General features: G+C 33.2%; 1 long non-coding RNA gene across 1 annotated transcript; it reads left to right on the top strand.

Moving 5' to 3' along the window:
• Positions 1–1476: 1476 nt before the first annotated feature.
• On the top strand, positions 1477–23790 carry LOC130458481 (uncharacterized). The gene is made up of 3 exons (XR_008917822.1): positions 1477–1777; positions 12990–13163; positions 23655–23790. It is a non-coding gene; the product is annotated as an uncharacterized LOC130458481 (long non-coding RNA).
• Positions 23791–24118: the final 328 nt, after the last annotated feature.

Here is a 24118-nt window from a genome sequence, read left to right as displayed (position 1 = left end):
AATTACACTGTATTAACATCAATTTAAGGAACTTGTATACACTTGTAAATATTAGATATACATTATTTCAATGGGAAACCATTCTTTATCCCTATACAATTTCTTTGTATTCTGAACTCCTAGGAAAGGGCCTGACAAATAATAGGTGCTTTGTGAATGCTTATTGATTGATTTACTGAACCTGGCAAAAAGAAGTTTTGGGAAGGAAATGATAAAAGTTTCAAAATCTTTGAAATATAAGAAGGTAAAAGACATGCTAAGATGTATTTTTCTTGGATTTATAAAGCAGAACAAGTCATAATGCTGGGAGTCAGAAGGAAGATTTCTGTTTTACATACAAAAAGAAATACTCAATAGAAATTCAACCTGTTCTTATTCCTGCTTTTTTGGTTTATTCTTAGAATTCAATTTAATTATTTTTTTCAATTAGTATTCATTTCCTCTCCTATTGACATTCTCTTTGAAATGAAATAATAAAGAAAAATTAAAAAGGACAATAAACACTGGTAAGAAATATACATAGTTAAGCAAGACAAATACCTCTATTGAACATGTCTAAAAATGTGTATTTTAGCTTGCATCTTGAGTCTAACACTTATCTATCAGAAGATAGATAGCGTACTTCATTTTCAGGCCTTTGGAATCAGGGTTTGTCCCTGTGGTTCTCAGAATTCTTAAGCCTTTCAAAACATTTTTTAACTTTGTAATGAAATTGTATAGACATTTTTTCCTGTTCCTGCTACCTTTGTTCTACATTGGTTTTGAAAGGCCTTCTCCATTATCTCTGAAATCATCTATTTCACCATTTCTTAAATTGAAGTAATATTACTTTAAATTCACATACCATAATGTTTACCCATTTTCAAATAGACAGGCACATTCTCCAATTTATCTCTCTCTTTTTTAAACTACAAAGAAAGGTATGCTTTTCTGTTTTGAGGAGAATACTTTCTGTTCCAAAAGTATAGAAATCCTGGTGATGTTTGAGTAGAATCTTGCAAAGAATAATAGAGATGAGGTTGATTCTCCTGTGATGATTGTACAATGTGTAGCTTTTGAAGACTCTTTCAATATTGAAATTATATTATTCTAGCACTAAATGAATGGTAAATGAGCCCTATAGGAATGAGGAGGGTGATGAGGTAATTTGTAAGAAGGAAGTGAAGTTTGATGCATTTTGAAAGAAAGGGATGGAAATTAATAGCTGAAGAGAAGAGGAAAACATTTTATCTAGGAAAAAAGGCATGCAAAAAGATGTGAAGATAAGTACATGTAAGGATTGAAGAATGAGTAAACATATGAACCAAGTACATTCTATAGCTCTGAATTATATATGGATTTATAAAGACATTTTTCATGTCTTATATCCCAGATAAATTGAAAGTTAATTAAATGATCAAAGGATATGAACAAGTATTTTCAAAAGAATAGAAAAGTATTCACAGCCAACCAAATAAAAATGCTCCAGGGTCTCTGATAATAATAATAAAGCAACAATAATGAGAAAATAATAATAATATAATTAATAATATGAGCAAGCCCTTTTTTAATGAGAGAAATTCAAATCAATATTACCTTAATGTTTTATGGCATATCCTGATAGATATGATAAAATCTGCTCATTCTCATTTCTCTTTTTTCTCTATTTTTTTAATTTTTAAGGTTTGTTATGTTTCTAAATTTTTAAATTAATACTTATCCTTTCTCTTTACAGTTTATTAAACATTTTTATGGATATCTTCTCTGACAACTGATGTAACTGCATTAAAAAATTTTGGTGAGTTGTTCCATTATCATTTTCTTTCACATAACTATTGAATCTATGCTTTGGTCTTCTATCCATTTATTATTGAAGATTTCCCTGTCATTTCCATTTAAGTTTGTGATTTTTATGTGTAGGCTCTGAAAGTGGGTATTTTTATTGTGTTATGATCTTTAAAGAATATGTCATTTGTTTATTCAACAATTTTCTCTTTACAATTATTTAAAATATCTCTGTGCCCTCATACATCATCTAGTTTTGTGAAAATTCCATGGAAGTCTGATAATTGTCCATATTCTATTGCAATCCCATTTAGAAGATGACATACTTAGTGTTAAGTAGTCTAAATCTAGTTAAGTAAACACTAGTGTCTCCAGAAAGTTGTTCTGTTCCACACTTTTCTTTTCTTTTTTATCCTTCTGTTAGAATTACACAAAACTAGGAGAGGGATATTGAAGTGTTCTTGTCTTTTTGTAGCTCACTTAATGTGTTCTTTATGAATTAAGATGTTAAAGCATTTTAGTATATTGTAATTATTATTGATTTTGGTCCAATGACTATGGTTCCTTTTAGTATGACATTTTTTTTGTTTATCCCCTTTTATTTTTAAAATACTTGCTCTTGCTTTGTTTGATTTCTTGGAATGATTTTGACTTTTGCTTTCCTAGATTCATTTGAAACATAGTAATTTTTTCATCATCTAAATTTTATTTTGCATATACCTTTGTTTTAAAGTGTTTATTTAAAGTATTTGAAGAACATCAAGGAGGCCAGTGTCACTAAATCATGGACACAAAATTTAAAGGGAGTACAGCATAAAAATAAATGAAAGGTGAGGAGTGCCTGGTTATAAAAGACTTTAGAAAGATATTTTTAGAAGCAATCTACTGTAAGGTGTTTTATTTTTTCTTATCCATGCTGTTGCAATAGCATTCTATTCAGTCTCCTTGCCTTAAATCCTAATTCTAATTCTTCATTCAGCAATCAAAATTATTTTCTTTGTGCATAGGTCTTACTATTTTACTTCCCTGCTCAAAATAGTCCATGAAATGCTTATTACTGCTGTGATCAAATATAAATTCTCTGTTAAGCTTTTAAAATCCTAAATCCAGGGCATATCCTCTAATCGTGGATATCTCCTTAAGACTCTGTCCTGGGCTTTGTTTTTGCTCCCTCAATGCCATTTACATTTATGATATTATTATCTCCTGTAAATTTTATTTTCATTTCTATGCAGATGAATCTCATATCTATTAAGTCCTAATCTTTCTCCCATCCTCCAATTTTAACTGATAGTAGTCCCTCATTATATCCATGTTCAAATATGATATGTTTCAAAGGCTTTTAAAACATGGCCTTCCCCACCTTTCATAAAGTCTTATACTTGACTCCCACATTTGATGATTCAGTGACACTGGACTCTTTTATGTTCAAAAAGGATTTTTCATCTCTTCACTCTGAATTTTCACTGATGGTTCCCATCCCTGGAATGTACTCCCTTCATATCACTTCCAGTTAGCTTCCTTCTTTTCTTTCTAGTCTCTGCTAAAGTACATCTTCTACAAGAAGCAAGTCCTCTTTATTCATCACTTTGACATTATTCCTTATATATCCTATATATATATATATATATGTATATATATATAATGTTGCTTACTCACAGTAATAAATAAATGCTTATTGATATCAAAACCTGACCCCTTACTGTTCTAGTCATCATAAACTTTATTACACATGGTGAACTCTACAAACCAGCTATAACCTATTTATTTTTCCTTGAACATTTCAACCCATCTCTTGGACTTTGCTCATGATTTTCTGCGGTTTTCCTTTATTACTGAAATTCTCACCTCAAATCCCATTTTGTTACCTCCTTACCTCACCATTAGTGCCTTCTCTTTGAGATCATGTTCCACCTAACTGGTAGAGAACATTTTTGTATATGGATTTACATATAATTTCTCCTTTGAGTATCAGCTTCTTGATGAAGGTACCACATTTTTGTCTTTCTTTGGGTCCTCAGTGCTTAACACAAGGCCTGGCACTGATAGAACAATTCATTGGATGAAATAACTAAGAATACTTAGTTTAGGGAAAAGATTATTTAAGCAATATATATGACTTTTACTGTTTAGAAAACTGTGATGTACAAAAAGAAGTACATTTGTAGTGCTTGATTTGGAGGGCAGAACTAAGAGTAATGATGACAAGTTTTAAAAATGCAGATTAACACTTAATGTAGGAACAGCAACATTAAAAAAACTCCTACTAAAAATTAGAGCTACCCTAAAGTGGAAAACTTGGGGAATAGTGGTTTTTCCTCTTAATTGAAGTAATTAAGAAAATGCTGTTATTTAGAAGCCACTTTTTTCCATATATGTGGTAAACTGGATGACTTGAAAGTCTCTTCCAAGATTGAAAGTCTGTGAATATCGTGATGATCTTATTAATGATAAGTTATATAATGCTATAGTGGATAAGCGTGCTTCTCTATTTGGACCCCCAAAATGTCATAGCAGCTTGTGTAGCTTCCTAGAAAGAGTTCCTGGGAATCACATCCTTTGTATTTCTGTATCCAGTATGTTCCTCTTCTACTTCCACTCCTTCCAGCTTACCTGGTATTCCTCAGGTAGGCAGGACAAGGGCAAATGTTTTTATTTAGCTTTTATATAAGAGATTTAGCTTTGAAATTCCCCATTTGCAAAAACAAAACAAAAAACAAACATGAAAATAAAAGTTAAGTGACTTACAGAATTTATTTATATATATATGCACTATACACATATTCATATTTTATAATATCTTTATATACATATGTATGTGTATGAAAAGAGCAAAATAATATCCGAGGTATGCCCTTTGAGATGGAAACCCACCTGGAAATTCCCTGGGAAGGAACCTATATAACACTATACCAAAGAACAGACTTATTCTTCCTATTGGTACTCAATAAACCATAGTTTGAGTAGAGATGTTCTAGAAATTCCTTCTTGAATAAAGCCAGACTTTGAAACAACATAGTTCCAGGTCTGAATTCAAAGGGGGGGGGGGAATGGTGTAGCTTAGGAATGGTTAGACAAAGCTTAATGGGAATTAAGAAGAGAAATCACAGCAGAATCAGACTGAAAGGCCAGTCTACAATGAAATCTAAAGTGACTGGAACAAACCAAAGAACGAAGAGAGATCCAATAGTACAAGAGTGGAGAAATCAGATTAGAGCACTTGGCTAAATCATTGCATGTAAGTACATATACTTAAATATATGTATAAATGTATATGCATATATGCTAAATGTGTGTGTTGTGAACAACTCTCTCCATCCCCTCATTTCTTTTCTCTTTAACAATTTAGCTTTATATACATGACCTCCTTTATATATATGACCTCCCTTCAGTATAGTCACAGCAGACATAAAGTCTTAGAGGTAGGAGGAGAGGATTCAGAACCACAAGGAATTTCAGACATTATTTTAATTCAAACCTTTTATTTACAGATGACAAAACCAATGTCCAGAGATGTAAAAAAAAAAGTCCTTTAAGGTCACAGAGCTATTAGGGGCATAGTCAGCTGTGGAACCCAGGTCTCTTGGCTCCTAGTCCACTATTTTTGCTACCACACCTCACACTGGCTCTTTAATAGATTTGGTGACTTCTCAAGGTTCTATTGCTTCTATGATCATTAAGAAAATGACTTTTCCCGCGGCACCTGTCCCATATTCCTTCTTTGCTCCATTGGACACTCAAGTTCTGCTAATAGCATGGCAGGCTGTGCATCCTATGGATCTGGAAATGACATTACCCTATCACAGTCACCTCCAGCCCCCTCTCCCCTGCCACAGGGCAGGCTTCATATCAGAGAAGCTGAGAAGAAATGAGTGGTTTGCTTGCCAGGTAGTATCAATGCTACACAGCTGCACAAATGGACAGGTTTTTGCTTGGATTATACCTAATGCAATCGTTAGTCACTCTCCCTCTATGCCTTATCTGTTTTAATTTGTTTATCTTGTTTTGGTCATTAGTTTTGTCTAGAGTTTTATATTCATTATTCTGGGTTGTATCTCTGACATTTCAGTTTAGAGGCGATTGTTTACTATATACATTGATCCTACCAGGACCTCAAATATTCTTCAATCGATGCTAACAAGATAGTAACTACAAATAGTCATTATTTGGCTATTTTGGGACACATTCTCTATCTCATTTTAATGCATTCTTATGTTTCCTGTCTCCTGGGGAATCTGGCATATTCTTTTGAAACTTTAGTCTTTAATACTGCCCAGACTGAGCCTTTGTACCTCCTTTGAATGAATAAATACAGCATAACTCTACTGATTTAAAGTCCCTTCTATTCTTTATTTTTTTCTCTCTGGCTTATTTTCCCTCTTCTCTCTGTTTTCTTTCTCATTCTTTCATTTAATCTCTGTGTTGTCTCTCCTCCTTTTAATTCTTCCCCTTTCTTTCTTCATCCCTTTCTCCTTTTTCTTTTCCCTCTCCTTTTTCCCCTTATACTCCTTGTTTTTCCTCTTTTCTCCTTTTTCTTCCACCTTCCCTCTTTCCATTCCAGTATCCTCATTTTGCGTACACCCCCTTATCACTGTCTTTCCTGTCTGTCTTCTCTCTCTTCCTTTTTCTCCTTTCTGCCCCTATTTTCCCTTCCCCTTACCCCTCTTTACTTCTCTCCCTCTCCAATAAGAAGGGACTGTTAAAACGATTTTTCACCAATCCTTTGCTTCGTAAAAGGAATATTTTTCATCATATAACAACTAAAAGTAGACTTGATTATAAGAGTATTCTAGGAGTGTGTATCTGGAACTGACTTTTTTTTGATTTCCTAACAAGATAATGAATAAATCTCTTGATTTGGACCCTTTACCTTGCTTTGCTGTGGTTTGGTGTGTTTATTTTGTCCACTTGCTCATCTAGTCCACTACCAATGAAATGAAAATACTTTTCTCTTATTCTCTGAATATTTCTACAATTATCCTTTGATTTCCTTTGATAGCAATGAAACCAAACCACTTCCATCTAGCTAAGCTTTAGGTTTCAATGTGTCATCATTCTCTCTCTCTCTCTCTCTCTCTCTCTCTCTCTCTCTCTCTCTCTCTCTTCTCTCTCTTTCTCTCTCTTTCTTTCTCACCTTATTTTCCACAAGTATGAGAGAGGAGAAAGAAACAGAGAGAGAAAATATAGACCTCAAAGTAGGATATAAGGATACAACACAGTGTATTAGGAATCCAGATTAACTCAGTTAGATGGCCCAGGAAAGAGAATATTCAACCTTTAAATAAATACACAATAAAAATAGCACACTCTTACTATAGGGTTACTGGACTGTAGCAGTAAATGAACTGAATAAAATTTTATGGCTTCTTAACATGCTGAGGTTTTTGCAGTGTCTTCCATCTTGTAGCCTAACAACATTTTGCAGCCTGCTATCAGTGAAACTAATAGTGCGGATGAAAATTTTATGAAAAATGGGAAATCTACATTGGTTTTATATTATGTCAGTGAAATGAATAAAGATCATATTTTGGCATTAACAGCTAATGGTGGGAAAAGGAAGGGGGGAAGGGAAATGGCCGCTACATTTTTGGCTTCAGGATTGATGTTTTCTAAAGAGTCAGCTGTAATTATGATATTTGAATGTCATTATCATTAAGCTGATGAATTATTTAGAAAGAAGGTGAACAAGGCTCAGAGTTCGTCGGTGTGTTCATGCATTTTAGTTGTATTCTGCCAGTCGAGGAGCTCCGCACAGACGGTGGCATTAATCACATGGATGGCATAGATATGTTGTGTTATTATCTTTCTCAGCAAGGTCAAAGTTTTCTACCAACAGAGCATTCGGGGGGAGAACAGAGAGGGTGGAAGAATTTCAAAATAATTAATCATATTACAAACAATGATAGCAAAGGTTCCTTCTTCTTTAAAATGCATTACTGAATATCTTCCCAATGGAATTTTCACAGTGACTTCCTCTTCCAAATCTAGCCTCTGTCTTTCATCCTGGTATCCTTCAGGAAGAAGGTGGGGGGAGAGAAAGAGAGAGAGAGAGAGAGAGAGAGAGAGAGAGAGAGAGAGAGAGAGAGAGAGAGAGAGAGAGAGAGAGAGAGAGAGAGAGAGATGGAAGGGGGAAGAAGGAAGAGATTAGGTGCATCTTGAATTAAAATTTAGCCTTATCCATTTTAAAACTGTTACACCAATGTCTACATTGGGAATCATTCTCTCTCTATCTCTGTTTCTCTCTCAAATGAACTTTTTGCCCTATAATTAATCCATCAAGATGTAGTGATGAGGAAATGTGATTTTACTCAATGGATTCATGCCTTGGGGAAAGAATCAGAGTAACCATCTACCCTAGAGAAATTTAAATATAGATTCTATCCTCATGTCTTCAAAAACAGATCTATGTCTACACTGACTTGCCCAGAAGTAGGGGCATAAAAGAGATAGACAAAGTCACTTGCCAGCTTAAGGCACTCTGAGGCATCTGTTGACTTGAATATATTGTATTTCATATATACATCACTCTATATCCTGGCCTAGACTCTCTCCTGAACTTGAGTCTCTATGTCATCAACTGTTAATTGGGGAGTTCCAACTAGATATCCCATTTGCATCTAAAATACAATATAGCCAAAATATCATATTTTCTTAATCCACAAATCCACTGATTACCAATTTACCTTACTCTGTGCCGGATAGCACCATATTTCCAATTCTGCAGATTTACAAACTGAGAGTCATCTTTAACTTCTCATTACCCTTCACTCAACAAATTTAGCAATTTGACATATATCTGTTCTCCCTCAACAATATCTATATTCCACTTTTCTCCTTTCATGATTTTATAGACTTTGATTATATCTTCTCTTAACATTGGTTTTTCCAAAAACAGCTAACATTTCATCTGTCCAAACACTATTTCTTTCAAGTGTTTCAAATTTCCCATATGTATGAGGGTTTGTGTTAGTGTTTGTGTGTTTGTACTGTGTGTGTGTGTGGACACTCAGAAACATGCATTAAATTAAGGGCCACAATAATAAGATTAATGCTGCAGAAATAGTTTACCCTTTTGTTTTAATCTCTGCTCCTCTGTTTGTTAATTGAAGTATGCTGGAGTTTACATATAAAAGTTTTTTTTTTAATTTCATGTGGTTGTCTTTAAAATGGGGACTCTATTTGGTTTATATTTTCTTACAGGAAAACAAAATCAAAGAACTAGGTCTTGCAACTATATTAACAGATAATTTTATTTCACAAAAGAATGGCAGATTGAACTATAACCTTGTTATTTGTATTTCGTCCTTCTAAGGCTGACCTTATATCATTTCATTACTGGTATGCACATTTTCTTTCTTGGGGTTTTCCAGTTCCAAAACATCACTATTATTCAAGATGTTTGGGGGAGCCCTTTGAAAGAAGAGGACTAAATGATGGCTTTGGGAAGAGAAAGAGTTCATTATTTTTTTAGATTATTCATGATTTTGATGATTTTTGCTCTTTCTACTTTGTCTTATTATTTGGTCGACTTCATAGAAGCAGACAATCTAGTTGGTTGCATGGTCAAACTGAAGCAAATCAAAAAAATGTTCAGTTTGTATTCTTTTTGAAATGACAGAATCAAGCTTATTCTAAAAAAAAAAAACATAAACAAATGAAGTATAAAAATAACAGGAGTAACATGAATCAAAAAGAAGTCCATTTATTAACAGCTTATGTGGACCATTATGAAAAAAGTATTAGATTTATTATTAGTCTGAAAATATTGAATAATCTAAAACCTTACAGTAATATTAGCCTCCTAAATTAAAAATAGCTAACAATTATTTACATGGCACTTTGAGGTTTACAAAACACTTGCCTAAAACTAATCCTGTGAATTTGACAATGAAAATATTACTGATTCCATTCTACAGATGTTGAAAAATAAACATGAAAATTGATATACCCAGAGTTACACAGGAAGTGACAAAGGACTGACATGTCTTTCCTTCATTTGTAGGGTCGGTATTCTAACTGAATCCTTCTTATCCACTTTTCTTGGACTATTTCAATACACTCTTGATTGGTTGCCTTGAGTCTACTCTCTAATCTCTCCTTCACAAGGATGACAAAGAGGTTCTTATAATGAACAGTGCCACTCCATCCTGTTCAATAACTCTATTGTCTTTCCTGTTACCTCTAAGATCAGATACAAATTCTTCTGTTTGTCTTCAAAAACTTGTCACAGCCTGTCTTCAACACACCTTTTTTGAATTTATTGTACTGTAAACCACTTCACATACTTTCAATTTTTTTCCAATTAAAGAAGACAAAACTTTTAATAATCATTGTCAGATATTTTTTGATTCATGTTCTTTAATTCCCTCCTTTTCCTTCATCCTCCCTTAGACAGTAGGTAATAAGTTATGGATTATATATGTGTTCTCAGGTAATACATATTTCCATGTTTGTCATGTTGTGAAAGAAGACACATATCACTTATATAAGAGAAAAACTTGGGGGCAGTGGGGTGGCTCAGTGGATTGAGAGCCAAGTGTAGAGAAAGGAGGTCCTGGGTTCAATTCTGGTCTTAGACACTTCCTAGCTGTGTGACCATGGACAAGTCAGTTACCCTCATTGCATATCCCTTACCGCTCTTCTGCCTTGGAACCAATACACAATATTTATTCTAAAATGTAAGGTAAGGGTTTAAAAAAAAGAGAAAACTCACAAAAGAAATAAAATGAAAAATGATATGTTTCAGTATGCAGTCAGTCTTTATGAATTCCTTCTGTGGTGATTGAATAGGCATTTTTCATCATGGATTCTTTGGAGTTGTCTTCAATCTTTGCATCGTTGATAATAGTTGTCATTCACAGATGATCATCATATTTATTACTGATACTTTGTACAGTATTCTCCTGGTTTTGCTCTCTTCCCTTTGCATCATCACTTCACATAAGTCTTTTCAAGTTGTTTGTTTGTCTTTTTTTTTGGTAATTATTCTATTCATCATTTCTTCTGGCACAATAGTATTCCTTTACAATCATATACCATAACTTGTTCAGTCATTCCTCAAATACTGGACATGGCTTTTGTTTCCATTTCCTTGGAGACATCACAAAAAGAACAGCTATAAACATTTTTGGACAAGTAGATCCTTTACTCCTATTTTTGATCTCTTTGGGGTACAGACCTAGTAGAGGAATGGCTAGGGCAAGGGTGTGCTCAATTTTATGCCCCTATTGGCATGATTTCAAATTATACTTTTCAGAATAATTGTATAAGTTCACAGCTCCACCAAAAGTGTATTAATATATTAGTGTCCCAATTTTACCACATTCCTTGCAATGTTTATCATATTTTTCTTTTTTGTCATATTAAGCAGTCTTATAGCTGTGAGGTAGTTTTTTACAGTTGTTTTTCTTTACATTTCTTGAGTTTGGAGCCTTTTTTCATATGACTCAAAATAATTTTAATTTCTTCATCTTAGAGATGCTTATTCTGATCTATTGACCATTTACCAATTGGGGAATGACTTGTTTTCTTATAAATTTGACTAAGCACTTGATATATTTTAGAAATGAGATCTTTGTCAGAGACACTGGATAAAATTTTCCCCCAGTTTTTTGTTTTTTCTAATCTTGTTTGCATTGGGTATTTTTGTGCAAATTTTAAAAAATTTAATGTAGTTAGATTCATATGTTTTATATCTTCTAATGTTCTTTATATCTTGTATTGTCATAAATTCTTCCTCATCTAATATGTAAATAATTTTGTGCTCCTCTAAATTGTTTATGGTAGCACCTTTTATTTCTAAATCATGTAACCACTGTGATTTTCTTTTGGCATATAGCATCATTTGTTGGTCACTGCCTAGTTTCTGCCATAGTTTTCCAGTTTTTGTAAAATACTGAGTTTTTTTTTTAAACTTGGATCTTTGGATTTGTCAACCTTTAGATTACTATGGTCATTTATTGCTTAATGTGTTGAGTGCCTAATGTATTACATTCATTGCTCTATTTCTTGGCCAGTACCAGATTGTTTTGATGGCTGCTACTTTATAACACAGTTTGATATCTGGTATAGCTAGGCCACCTTCATTCATATTTTTCCCATTAATTGCCTTCATTTTGTTTTCCTTTTGTTCTTGCATATTAATTTTATTTCTTCTAACTCTATGTAATTATTTTTGGGTAGTTTGATTGGTATGGACTGAATAACCACTTAACATACTCTTTGGTTTAATCAATTAGACCTTGCAATTTCTTACACGCTTCCTTTCTTCCAACTTTCTGCATAAGCTGTTACCTATACCTGGAATGTATTCCCACCTTACCCCTTTCACCTCTAATAATCCTTACATTGTGTTTTTTTTTCTTTCAAATTGTGCTTACTTGGTACCTTCTACATGAAATCTTTCCTGATTTCTCCATATTCTAATACTTTTGAAAGTAATTTTCTCTAATTTGTCATCCTGTAGATCTCACCCATTAACTGTAGGTGACCCTGAGGTTTTGGTCCTGATACCTATTCTTTTCTCCTTCTATATTACTATACTTGGTGATCTCTTGAGCTCCCATGAATTTAATTACCATATCTTTGCTGATCATTCTCAGATCTACTGATCCAACCATAACCTCTCTGCTGACCTCTAATCCCATATCTCCAAGTGCCTTTCATATATCTTGAACTGGATATGCAATAGACATTTTAAACTCTGAAAACGAAATTCATTATCATTCTCCCTAAACTTGCCCCACTTCTTATATTTTCAATTACTTAGAAGATAGCACCATTCTCCCTGTCCTTCAAGATCACCCCCTAGGAGTTATTCTTGGCCCCTCAATGTCTTTCATCTCATGTATAAAGACTTTTACCATGTCTGTCCATTTCCTCTCTACAATATTTTTCCTATACATGACCACCTTTGATATTATCCTTTGATATTGTCACTAGTTTAGTTTGAACCCTCATCATCTCATGCCTAGACTATTGAAATAACTTTTTTTTTGAGGAATGTGACTCTGAGCTTGTTAAAGAGTTTGTCCTAGGCAAGGGCTGCATGGCCAGGTCAAGACTGCATTCACAAACATCAGAGTATAACCTTGTGTCTGAAGACACAGTCATTGTACAATCACTTATATGAAATAACTTTTTGACAAATCTACTGCCTCAAGTCTCTTCTCACTTTAATACAATGTCCATTTATCTACTAAAGTTTTTTTTTTTCTAAAATATAGGTCCATGGAATTCCAGTTCAGGAGCCACAGTGGTGGAGTAGAAGGGAACTTTGATACCACCATGAAAATCTCCTCCAAAGAGTCTTAAAATAACACTATAAAACAAAGGCAGGAGAGAAAGAACAAACAAGGAGACAATGTGAAGCTACTTTTAAGGAGATAAAAACCTAAAAGGTAGGTAGAGAATGTATGGGGCACTGGAGTGAGAAGGAACACAGCCAACAAGAGGTTATAGCAAGGAGTGAGGATCAAGCCACACCCCCACACTTCACATCTTCTGTATCAGGTTCTGAAACTAAGCTCAAGGTAAAATACAGATCCTGAGACCACAGATGGAGGTTCAAACCAATGCATCCCCCCTGAGGCTGCAAGCAAACCTGCATTGGGGTACAGAATTCCAGTCTAGGACAGTCTGTGTTGAAGCAGACTGATCTGCATGGGGCAAGAGTGAGGTCAGAAATCTTAGCCAGGGCTTGTGGTGAGGACATATCTCTCAATTTGAAGTAGTCGGTGCATCCAAAATTGGGCTTCTGAGTCTCTCCACAATGTCTCAAGGACAGGGCTGTCTGATGTGTGAATGAGCTGTTCAAGCCCATAAGGAGACCTTCACTTAAACCTAAGACTAGAGTTTGAGCAGTGCCTGATTTTATCAAGCCCATGATGAGACCAAAAGCTTCTCTAAAGTCTGAGGTGAGAATATAAGCCATCAGTAATCTCAAGGGTTAATTGAATCAGCAGTTGGAGGTGACTTTTAGAGCTCTCAGCCCTTAGGCCATCATATCATCTTGGGAAAACTGAAACTGGCAAAACCCCAGAAATAAATCTAAAGGTAACATTAAGGAAGCACTGAAGCTTAATAGTGCACATCATCCTCCCAGAGAAGAAAGCCTATTTATAAAAAAGGTTGGAAAAATGAGCAAACCAAAAAAATCTCACCTAACTATAGATAATTTTTTTATGGAGATAAAGAGCAAGGCACGGACACAGAAAGGGACAGTGAAAGCAAAGCTAATATATGCAAAGTTCAAAAGAAAAATATGAATTGGATACGTATTCTGGAAGAGTTCAAAGAGGATTTCAAAAATCAATTGAGTGGCAGAGGAAAAATAGGGAAAAGAAAAATGAAAGCAATTCAAAAAGAAATGGGCCAAATGAAAAAGGAAGTTCAAAATTTGATGAAAGAAAATCATTTCTTAAAAAATTAGAATTGGTTAACTAGAAGCTAATGATTTCATGAGATATCAAGAAGCAATAAAACAAAATCAAAAGAATGAAAAAAATGAAAAATATGAAATATCTCACTGAAAAATCATTTGACCTGGAAAATAGATCCAGGAGAGACAATTTAAGAATTACTGGACAACCTAAACGTCATAATAAAAAAAAAAAACACAAATGAACTTTGGATATCATATTATAAGAAATTATCAAAGATAACTGCCCAGAGATACTAGAATAAGAAAATAAAATTGAAATTTAATTAATCCCCAAATCATCTCCAGAAAGAAATACTCAAATGACAACCTCCAGGAATATAATAGCTAAATTCAAGAGCACCCAAGCTAAGGAGAAAATACTGAAAACAGCCATAAAAATATAATTAAGATACCATGGAATGATAATTAAAATCACAAAAGGTCTTAGAGGCTTCCATATTATAGGATTGGAAGGCATGGAATATTGTATTCAGGAAGGTGAATGATCTAGGTTTACAACATAGAGTCATCTATATAGCAAAATTGAGTGCATTCTTTTAATGAAAAAATGGTCATTCAATAAGATAGAAGATTCCAAAACATTCCTGAGGAAAAAGCAAAACAAAACACACTTAAGCAAAAAATCTGAAATCCAAGCATGTGGCCCAAGAGAAGCCTAAAGAGATAAATAAGGAAGAGAAAATTTAAAGGATTCAATAATGTCAAACTATATGTATTTCTACACTGAAAGAGGATATCTGTTATTCTAAAATATTATTCTTTGTAGTAGAGCAGACAGAAGGAATATATGTAGGCATAAGTTATGGAAGAAAGCTGATTATCTGATTATGATAATATGATATGTGAAAATAAACCAAGGGGTGAAAAATAGGATATGAATGAGAAAAAAAGGGAAGGGAGAGATGGAATGGGGTAAATTGTATAACATAAAGAGGCATACAAATTATTACAGTGGAGGGGAGGATGAAGATAGTGATAGGCAGTGCTTAAACTTTATTCTCATCATAACTAGCTCAGAGAGGGAATAACAACTATATTCACTGGGGTATAGAATTATATCTTACCCTACAGATAAGTAGAAGGGGAATAAGACAAGGGAAGCAGAGAGAAAATGTAGGGAGGGGGAAATGAGGGTGTGATAAAAAGTAAAATACTGGTGAGGAGGAACAGAGTAAAAAGAAAAAAGCAGGATCAAAAGGGGAAAAGAAAATGTAGGGAAATATACAGTTCATAATCATAATTGTGAAAGTGAATGGAATGAACTCACCCATAAAATAGAAGCAGATAGCAGAATGGATTAAAACCAGAATCCTACTATATGCTGTTTACAAGAAACACCTTTGAGGCAGGATGACACTAACAGAGTAAAAGTCAAATGCTGGAACAGAATTTATTATGTATTATCTAAAAATTAAAAAAAAAATTAGTAATCATTATCTCAGACAAAGCTAAGTCAAAAATAGATATGATTAAAAGGGATAAGGAAGGAAATGACATCTTGCTAAAAGGCAATATAAACAATGAAATAATATAGCTACTAAACATATATGCACCAAATGATATATAGCAACCAGATTTTTAAAGGAAAAACTAAAGGAGCTTAAAGAGAAAAAAGATAATAAAACCATAATAGTGGGGCACCTCAACCTTCACCTACCACATCTAGATTAAAAAAAAAACAAATAAGAAAGAAGAAAAGTGAGTGAAATTTTAAAAAAAATTAGAGTTAACAGATATCTGGAGAAAATGAATAAGGATAAAAAGAAATACATCTTCTTTTCAGCAGCACATGGCACATATATACAAAGATTGACCATGCACTCTAAGGCATAAAGACATCACAAATAAAGAAAAGCAGAAATAATGAATGCAAGAATTTCAGATAATAATGTTATAAAAATATAGTTATTAAGGGTTCATGAAGAGGAAAATTAAAATTTAATTGGAAATTAAATAATCTAATTCTTCAAAACTGGTGGTTTAAAGAACAAATCATAGAAATGATTGCTGATTTTATTGAAAAGAATGACAATGAGTAGACAACAAAAACATAATTTATTGGATACAACGAGAGCAGTACTCAGAGGAAAATTAGTAACCCTGAGTGCCTGAACAAAATACCTAAAGCGAAGATCAAATGAAAAATCCTCAGAGAAAGATTAAATTGGAAATCCTAACAGTGAAAGAAAAAATTAATAAAACTGAAACTAAAAGAAACTTTGAACTAATAAATAAGACTAGGAGTTAGATCTTTGAAAAAAAAACAAATAAAACAAATAAAGCACTGGTTAAGCTAATTTTAAAAAAGAAAGAAGAGAATCAAATTAACAGTATTACAACTGAAAAGGGGTATTTATTTAGAACTATTTTGCCAAATTATATGACAATAAATAGGACAATCTAGGTGAAATGGATGAATATTTAGAAAAAAATGTTTTGCCTAGATTAACAAAAAAAGGAAATAGAATACTTAAATAATCCCATCTCAGAGAAATAAATTGAACAAGCAATCAATTAACTCACCAGGGAAAAATTCACAGGGACAGATGGATTCTCAATTGAATTCTATTAAACATTTAAAGAACAACCAATCCCAATATTATATGAACTATTTGACAAATAAACAAAGAAGTCTTACCAAATGCTTTTTATGACACAGATATGGTACTGAGACCTAAGCCAGGAAGAGCAAAAACAGAGAAAGAAAACTGCAGAGCAATCTCCTTAATGAACATAGACCCAAATATCTTAAATAAAACACTAGCAAAAAGACTACAGCAAGTTATCACAAGGATTATTCACTATGACCAGGTGGAATTTATACCAGGAATGCAAGCCTAGTTTAATATTAGGAAAACCATCCATATATTTGACCATATTAATAATCAAACTAACAGGAATCACATGATTATCTCAATTGATGAACAAAGTGACCTTTGAAAAAATACAACACCCATTCCTATTGAAACCACTAGAAAGTATAGGAATAGAATGGTCTTTCCTTAAGAATAATAAACAATATATATTTAAAACCATCAGCAAGTAGCATCTGCAAGTGGGATGTTAGAAACCTTTCCAATATAGGGATTATATTTATGGTTGGACTGAATATAAGAGAATGTGGTCATTGATTAAAAAAATAATGAAGTTCAAGTCAAAATGACTCTTTAGCAGCTTTATTTACAAAATGAGATGAGTGAAAGTAGAAAAATATGAAAGAAGGTAGAGTACAATATCTAACCTAACACACTAAATAATTTGCCCCAACCCCTGGCTCAAACCAGGCAGGGCTAATTATCTCTTAGCTGGAGGACCCTCAACCAGAGGGTCTAGTGGTGAAGAATCACAAGGCCTCCTCTAAGATGGGAAGGCCTCTCAGGAAACTAATCTCTCCAGAAGCCAGGTAAGGAATCAACCTTTCACTTACCCAAGTAATGGCTCCAAAAGGAGAAGGTCCAAGAGCAGTCTTACCAGAGTCCCCTGTCCTCCATGCTCCAGATTCAGCCTGAAGACCTTTTGACAGGAAGTTTCGGCCACTTTTAAAGACCTTTATTTAACGTCACTTCCTGTCCCTTCCTCCACTTTATGGGGACCAATTGCAGTCTTTAAATTTGCTTAGCACTGCCCAGGGGGCAGTCAGTTGATTCTGGAGGTATAAACCACTTTAGTAAGTGGTCTGTGGACTTCCCCTACTTAATGTTAAGTTTTCAGTGTCTTCCTTTTTTTGTTGATTAAATTTACAAGAAGGGGAGAGTTAATCCCATCTCCACCCCAATAAGGTCAGGAGTGAAGCAAGGATGCCTATTATAACCACTGTTATTTAATATTGTACTAGAAATGCTAGCTGTAGCAATTATAGAAGGAAAATAAATTAAAGGAATTAAAGTAGGCAATGAAGAAACTAAACTATCACTCTTTGTACATGGTATGATGATGTACTTAGAGAATCTTAGAAAATCAACTAAAAAGCTTATGGAAATAATCAATAACTTTAGCAAAGAGGCAGGATATAAATAAACCCACAGAAATCATCAGCATTTCTATATATTTCTGAAAAACTCAGCAGCAGGAGTTAGAAAGAAAAACTCCATTTATATTCACTTCAGACGGTATAAAATATTTGAGAATCTATTAGACTTGACAGAGGAATTATCTGAATACAATTACAAAACACTTTACACACAAATAAAACTAGATCTAAACAATTTGAAAAACATTAATTTTTCATGGATAGGAAAAGCTTATATAATAAAAATGATGATCCTACCTAAATTAATTTATTCATTCAGTGCCTTACCTACCAAACTATGAAATAACTATTTTAAAGAATTAGAAAAAAATAATAACAAAATTCATCTGGAAGAACAAATATTCAGAATATCAAGGGATATTCTTATGAATGATGGTGGCCTAGCAGTACCAAATCTTCAAGTGTACTATAAAGCAGTGATCATCAAAACAATTTGCTACTGGCTAAGAGACAGAAGGTAGGGTAAATGGAATAGACTAGGTACTCAGATACCAGCTTTTGGAATAAGAATCCACTATTTGACAAAAACTGATGGGACAATTGGAAAGCAATATGACAAAAATTTGATATGGATCAGTATCTCACACCCTGTGCCAAGATAGGTTTAAAAATTAAATTAAAATTTAATCATAAAATATATGATTTAAACATAAATGGCAAAATAATAAATAAATTAGGTGAACATGGAATGGTATACCTGTCAGATCTATGGAGAAAGAAAACATTTAATACCAGGCAAGAAAAAGAAGACATTACAACATGCAAAATGAATAATTTGGATTACATTAAATTTAAAAAGCCTGTGCACAAATATAATCCATTCAACCAAGACTGGAAGGGAAGCGAAAAACTGGGCAACAAATTTACAATAAATTTCTCTGACAAAGGTCTAATTTCTCAAATTTGCAAAGAACTAAGTCAAGTTTTTAAGAAATCACAATATTCCCCAATTGATAAATGGTCAAGTGATATGAATAGGCAGTTTTCAAATGAAGAAATCAGAACTATCAATAAATGTTGGAGGTGATATGGCAAATTTGGGACACAAATGCACTGCTGGTAGAGTTGTGGATTCATCTCACCATTCTGTAAGACAATTTGGAATTATGTCCAAAGGGTTTTAAAAGAATGTATGTCCTTTGATCTAGCAATACCACTACTAGATTTGCATCCCAAAGAGATAAAAAAAAATGGAAAAGTTACTCTTTTTAAAAAATATTTATAACTGTTCTTTTTGTGGTGGCAAAAAATTTGAAAATAAGGTTTTGAAACTCAACTGGGGAGTGGCTGAACAAATTGTGGTATATGATGGTGGTGGAATACTATTGAGCTGTAAGGAATGATGAAGTCCTTAATATCTATGAGAACTGGAAAGATCTGAACTGATGTGGAGTCAGATGAACATTATACACAGAAATTGAAACATTGTGTGATCAAATGTGATTGTTTTTGCTACTAAAAGCAATGAAATGATCCAGGACAACTCTGAGAAATGAAAAAGAATGTTATTCACATTTAGAGAAAGAACTAAGGGAGTAGAAATTCAGAAGAAAACATATGATTTTCACTTATCCATATGGATATATGATTTGGGGTTTGGGCTTTAAAAGATTATTACAAAAATGAATAATATGAAAATAGGATTTAGGATTTAAGTGATTATATGTATATAATATAAATATTAACAAGTGAAATTGCTTTTCTACTCTGGTGGCAGGGAGGGAAGAGGGGAGGTAGACAAAAAGAATCATGTAACCATGGAAAACAACTAAAATAAGGTAAAAAAAATAAAATAAATGTAACAAAAATTAAAAAAAAAACTTTAAAAAAATAAATGAATGAAATCTATATCCAACGATGGAACTCTCCCCAGTGATAATGATAGCTATTGATATTTTCTTGATATTCGCCTTTCAATAATATTCTCTCCTAAACTTTGCATACTGATTCCTGGCTTCCTTTAAATTATAATACAAATCCCATCTTTTATTGGAACCACTTCCAAACCATCTTAATGCTAATGTCTTCCCTCTAGTAATTGTTTCCTATTTATTCTGTATATAGCATGCTTTGTATATATTTGCTTATATTATATGTTTCCCGTATTAGAATGGAAGCTCCTTAAAAGCAAGGACTATCTTTTGCCTTTTTTATATCCCCATAACTTGGCATAGTATCTGGAAAATAGTTGGTGCTTAAAATATATTGATAGATTAATATCTGCTGAATATTCTGTATTATTTATATACACTTATTTCTATGTGTTTGTGTTGTCTTACATTAAAGCATATAAGTTCCTTAACTTTATTTTGCTTTTTCTTTCCTTAAGTAGGCTTTAGGGCCGTGTCTTACATATAATAATCACTTAATAAATGATTCTTTCCATTGACAATTCATCAATTAAAATGTACTGAAGTGCCCATCTGAAGTGCTCTATAATATGGAATGAACAAAATGATGCACTAATTGATTAAAAATCATTGTCATTTCCACAGTCATGATATAAGATTTCATTAAGAGTTTAACCCTTTAAATGTCCCACAATACAATTATAGTTTGGTTTCAAAATTACTGATCTTTTGTTTGTCTTCATATAATTCTAACTTTCTATTTAGATTCTGAAAAATTTTCTAATTTGACAAGAATAAGAAGTTTAGTAAGTTCACTAGGAAGACTAAAGTTTTTCATGTAGTATACCCCCGTTTTCTTTTTTTTTTAATGATAAATTGGCAATGGTACAAATTCTCATTCTTTGAAAGTAGTAATAAATTTTAACAGATACTTATAAAGCTCCTGCTATGTTCCCAAAGTTATGCACAATGGTGAGGCAGTAACAGAAGTTGTTCTTGTAGAGCAGTCCCATTGGGTAGATATGAAAATGTGACTTGGTTTAAAAACAATCATGGAAGTCTCTCTTACCTTTATTTCTTTGCACATGCTGTCCCTGGGGTGTGGGTTAGAGTACTTTTTCCTTTCCACTTAGAATCACTGACTTCCTAACAAGATTAGTTTAGCTTGTGTTCTAACTGATTTAAGAATATGTTCCTAATCTCTTTAATAGTTAGTGCCCCTCCCTTCATGTTATCTTATATTTTTCTATTTAGATACCATATCCCTGCTCCACTTAGAATAAAATGTGCACTTTTTTGGTTCTGGGACTCTGTTTTCTCTTCTTTTTGCATCCCTAGGGCTTCTTAATTGAGTACCTTGGACATGGCAGATGCTTAACAGATGTCTGTTGGATTGAAAACTCATTGAGTTTTTTCAAGAATTTGATTTCTTCTTCTGAAAACTGCTTATTCATATCATTTGACCATTTATCAATTGGAAAATGGTTTCAGTTTTTTTAAATAAAATTGACTCAGATCCATGTATATATTTTTAGAAATGAGGGCTTTATCAGAGAAGCTTTCTATATGTTTTTTTTTTAATTTTATATTGCTTAGATATTTAGCTTACATTTTAGAAAAAAAAAGTTTTTACGATATTCTCTTTTATTTAGGTCTATTTTTTCCCCTTTTTGTTTTGTCTGAGAGCAGGATTACTACCCTTGCTATTTTACTTCGGCTAAAGCATAATAGATTCTGCTCCAACCCTTTATTTTAATTCTCTATGCATCCTTCTGCTCTAGGAAAGTCTCTTGTAAACAACATCTTGTGGGATTGTGGTTTCTAATCTGTTCTGCTATCTGCTTCTGTTTTGTTGGTGAACTCATCCCATTTACATTCAATGTTATTTTTATTATTTATTACCTTCTGTTTTCTTTGCTTATCTTTCTCTCCCTTTTAAAATCTAGTCCTAAAAAATAATAATAAAAAAATAAATAAAATCTAATCCTTCCTCAAAAGTCTATTTTCCTTCTGATCATTTTCTCCCTTTATCCATCCCTCCTTTTATCAGTTCTCACTTTCATATACCTAACCAAATTCCCCTTCTATTTTCTTAGTGAGTAGGATTCATTTCTATAACCAACTCTTTGTATATGTTATTTAGTCTTTGAATCAGTTTTAATGAGAGTGAGATTCAAGCTTTGCTCACTCTCCCATTTTCCCCTCCACTGCAAGAGCTCTTCGTTACATGAATATTTTTGATAAAAAAATATCCCTATTCTACTTCTTTCTTCCCCCTTCTCCCAGTATATCACTATTCTTTCTTTCTTTCTTTCTTCCTTCCTTCCTTCCTTCCTTTCTTTCTTTCTTCCTTCCTTCCTTCCTTCCTTCCTTCCTTTCTTTCTTTCTTTCTTTCTTTCTTTCTTTCTTTCTTTCTTTCTTTCTTTCTTTCTTTCTTTCTTTCTTTCTTTCTTTCTTTCTTTCTTTCTTTCTTTCTTTCTTTCTTTCTTTCTTTCTTTCTTTCTTTCTTTCTTTCTTTCTTCTTTCTTTCTTTCTTTCTTTCTTTCTTTCTTTCTTTCTTTCTTCCTTCCTTCCTTCCTTCCTTCCTTCCTTCCTTCCTTCCTTCCTTCCTTCCTTCCTTCCTTCCTTTCTTTCTTTCTTTCTTTCTTTCTTTCTTTCTTTCTTTCTTTCTTTCTTTCTTTCTTTCTTTCTTTCTTTCTTTCTTTCTTTCTTTCTTTCTTTCTTTCTTTCTTTCTTTCTTTCTTTCTTTCTTTCTTTCTTTCTTTCTTTCTTTCTTTCTTCCTTTCTTCCTTTCTTCCTTTCTTCCTTTCTTTCTTCCTTTCTTTCTTTCTTTCTTCCTTCCTTCCTTCCTTCCTTCCTTCCTTCCTTCCTTCCTTCCTTCCTTCCTTCCTTCCTTCCTTCCTTCCTTCCTTCCTTCCTTCCTTCCTTCCTTCCTTCCTTCCTTCTTTCCTTGCTTCTTCATTTACTCCCTCCCTCCCTCCCTTCCTTCCTTCCTTCCTTCCTTCCTTCCTTCCTTCCTTCCTTCCTTCCTTCCTTCCTTCCTTCCTTCCTTCCTTTTCCAACATCCTTATTGTTTTGGGGAGCTCCAGAAACTACTACTGTTGCTGCTGCTCCTTGTTTGCTGTCCCTAAGACCATATGCTGTTGTTTCAATCACATATCATACAGGCTTCCTTCCTGATGTCAGACTTCTCCTGGTGACCTTATAAGTTAAGTCATCTTAGTCAAGAAAATGTCTCAACTTGACCTTTATTTGGTCTGTCACTCCAAAATTTGATTTGAAGCACTATTTAAAAGTTGTTTGGAAAGGAATGTTATTAGAGTTCCACTGGGATGCTGCCTATATTCTGTCAGCTTGACTGTTCTAAATATGCATTTTCTAGATATCTTCATGAAAAAGAGAGGTTGACTAATATTTAGGGAAAAATATTTTTTTGATTTTTGTTTTTCTGGTGAAACTATAGTACTATGAGTAACTTTGGTTTAAAATATATTGTTAGCTTTCATCTTAATATTTTGTAAGTCCTTTGACTTATACAACCAGATTGACCTTATTTTTTTCTTTTCAGTGGTCATATTGTACTTTGTTATGCCGTAGAATTAAAAAAAAATATGGAATCTCTGAATTGGAAAGGAAGGAGCCTCAGAAGGTAATCTAATCTAAACTCTACTTGAAGAAGAAATTCTTCTACTATAACCCCAAAATGGAAATCTTGCTTCTGTCTGAAGTGGCAGAGATTTGACTTTCTGAATAGTCAAAGCTTTGAATGTATAATTCTGTCCCTAAGGTGAACAAAATGGAAATATGCAAAATAATAAAGTTAATATTTTTAAAAAGATATTATATAGCTTAAGGCTATTTGCCTGATTCCAAACATCCAATTTGAAACTGAAGAAACTAATCCCAAGATTTAGATGTTTTGTGATTGTGATGACAAGCACTCATTGACTGAGAAACATTTGAATCTCTGAGTTTTTGTCCCCCCCCCCCATTTTATTCTGCATGGTTGATACTAAAATAGAGAAGAATGAG

Source organism: Monodelphis domestica, chromosome 3, assembly GCF_027887165.1.
Source record: "Monodelphis domestica isolate mMonDom1 chromosome 3, mMonDom1.pri, whole genome shotgun sequence".
Taxonomy (NCBI): domain Eukaryota; kingdom Metazoa; phylum Chordata; class Mammalia; order Didelphimorphia; family Didelphidae; genus Monodelphis; species Monodelphis domestica.
This window is presented reverse-complemented; position numbering and strand designations above follow the sequence as displayed.